The sequence below is a fragment of the Montipora capricornis genome, chromosome 1, assembly GCF_036669925.1.
Source record: "Montipora capricornis isolate CH-2021 chromosome 1, ASM3666992v2, whole genome shotgun sequence".
In the NCBI taxonomy this organism is placed as follows: Eukaryota; Metazoa; Cnidaria; class Anthozoa; order Scleractinia; family Acroporidae; genus Montipora; species Montipora capricornis.
This window is the reverse complement of record NC_090883.1, coordinates 53,466,330-53,468,829: the sequence shown is the minus strand read 5'-3', so window position 1 is coordinate 53,468,829 and position 2,500 is coordinate 53,466,330. Positions and strand designations below refer to the sequence as shown.

The window sequence follows — 2,500 nt, the reverse complement described above, 5'->3', positions numbered from 1 at the left end:
TTATGGGGGGGGGTGGGGGGGGGGGCTGCACGTGATAGAATTAAGTCATAGAAAGTGTACGTTTCCGGGACTATCATTGGCTCTCATGAAAAAAGCACTCCCGATAAGAACAGAAAAATGGCTACCGTTTGAGGATCGGTAGCTTGTTGGTTTCCGTTCTTTTTAGAGCGATCAAGGCTAGTTTTAAAGCCAGTTTCAAGTGGAATGTATTCTTAGAGAACGTCTATGTTGTGTAAAACGTTTGCAAGTCCAATCCAACCATCATCCTCGGAAAATTTGCTCCTGGAAAATTTTATTTCGTGGGAAAAGAGCTGCGAAACAGGTGAGTTTTTTGCGCAATTTTTAATGTGGAAAGTTTGTTGCCACCGGGTACAAAAAGTTACTGTAATGTGCAGAAAGGAGGATTCCTAAGGTTTCCGTTCATGAGTAAATTGGCTTGTACCAGGTGGCAGGGAAATGGCAATATTGTTCAACGTGAAGGTTATTTTTTTTCTGCGTTGCACCCTACGATCGGCACCTCTACATGAATGATCAATGATTCGATCGGATATGAATTTGATTTTGAATGTGATTGTGTCATTGGGAACGTAACCCTAGTAGTTTAAATAGCTGCTTTTAAGGTCATTTATATTCCCTTTTCTGGTGAATGTACATTCATGTCTAGGTTATTATACTTTTTAGCAGTCACAACGTTAACTCCAAGATCCTTGCGTGCAAGTAGTTACCAAGTTATGGATTTGCAATTAATTTGAGTTTAAAATCAAAATCAAAATCCTTGTTAGTTAAAATAATGTTTGGAAGAACAGAGGTGTAGGTACAGATGTATATAGGTATCTATAGATTCAGGTTTTTTTAGACTATTGTTTTCTGGAAGCTAGCATTAATTACTGATGTAATTTTGGTTTTAGGGGACTGTCATGTGTTGTTGGATCAAGGAAATTCTGTTTTGAGTTAAGTATGGTTGACAGTGGATAGTTGTTCCTGAAAAGGCTAAAAGGAAGCTTTATTGCCTTGGACTTTTTTTGCTTACACCCCATATGTTTGTTCTTGTCTTACATGGCAAAATTTATTGATATATTATGTGATTTGGAGCTGCAGCTAGAAACAGTGTCCCATGCATAAGGTCTCATTGGGGTTGATGGCAGTAAAATAATTTTGGTAAAAAATATGTTTAGAGTTTTTATCATAACTTCTCATCTTGGTCCTGCTGGACTTCAAACATGCTCTACCATTTTCACAGGAAAAAATAACAGATTCCCATTTTTGGATATTTTAGGGTATTATACCAATAAAAATCCCAAATTTGGCAAAGTGAGACAAGTCCCAACCAGGGAATTCCCAACCAAGTGCCCTGATTGGGACTTGTCTCACTCTTCCAAATTTGGGGTTTTTGTTGGTATTCTTTAAATACCCTAAAATAGCCAAAAATGGGAATCTGTTATTTTTTCCTGTGAATTTTGCACAAGGAACTTGTCAATCAACCGTTACCTTTGGTGTATTTGCAATATGATCTTTTGGATAGCAATTGATTTATTTTTCTTATTTCTTATGTGTAGATATCTTATGTCTGTCACATACTGTAGTTAGTTTTAAGCTTTTATGTCCTGTATTGTGTCTTTATTATAGTTAGCACATAACCCCACAAGTATGTGTTATTGCTGCAATATTGATTGTGTTTGAATAAAGAATATTGTTGTCTTGTCTTGTAGATAATGCAAAACAGCCTCGGTTGTATTTGCATTACTTCTGAATGTTACTTTTAAAGGGCAAACCATTAAAAAGTGAACATAGTTACAGGAGTTCGGGAAAAATATTCAAAATATTCATTCGAAGTTCCTGAGCGGCAGGTAATTTAAATCTTGAAGAGTTTACATAACCATATTTGGAATATACGCCATTTCTATTTGGGAATGTTTAAGTCCACATAATTCATTTTCTTTATTTTGAGAAGTACTGTAAGACTGTTGACTCCATGGGGTTCCCCATTGACGAGTAAAATCGTCTGGTGTTAGACAGAGCAAAATACTTGGGCTTTAGACAGAGTAAAATACCAAGTATGGCCGGTTTAGGGGTGAAAGGGTTAATTAAATTCCATCATTACTTTGACTTTCTTTTTCTTCATTTGAACGAAAACAAAGTGTTTAATCATCACCTCCACCATTGCTATACAACTGCATTGGCTTTTAGAACAAAGTATCAAAGTTGAACCTGGTGGCTCAAGGAGAAAACTTTGCAAAAGTTAGGTTAAAAATACTTTTATGGTACAGTATTTGAGTATTATTGTAGAACAAATTTGCATAATATCATTAAAGTCATTAAATCAATGAGAATCCAAACATGAGGATGCAGTTTGCTCAGGAGGGGTCCTTAAAGGTAACAGAATCTTGTTTTGTGGATGTAGGCTAAAGAAATCTGACCCCTTAGAGGAACCAGTTCTAAATTGACAAATGACTGGCATTTTATAATTCATAAGTAAAACTTATTTGCTCTCTTACCAAAT

General features: G+C 35.8%; 1 protein-coding gene and 1 long non-coding RNA gene across 3 annotated transcripts in view; both read left to right on the top strand.

Moving 5' to 3' along the window:
* The window catches only part of LOC138050135 (uncharacterized), a 347,595-nt gene that overhangs the window by 6,743 nt on the left and 338,352 nt on the right, over positions 1-2,500 (top strand). The gene's annotated exons all lie outside the window — the stretch shown is intronic.
* Positions 92-2,500, top strand: part of LOC138048556 (uncharacterized) — a 13,072-nt gene continuing 10,663 nt past the window's right edge. For both annotated transcript variants that reach the window (XR_011132203.1, XR_011132202.1), the window contains exons 1-2: positions 92-322; positions 909-1,847. This is a non-coding gene — a long non-coding RNA (uncharacterized lncRNA). The remainder of the gene's footprint in view (positions 323-908; positions 1,848-2,500) is intronic.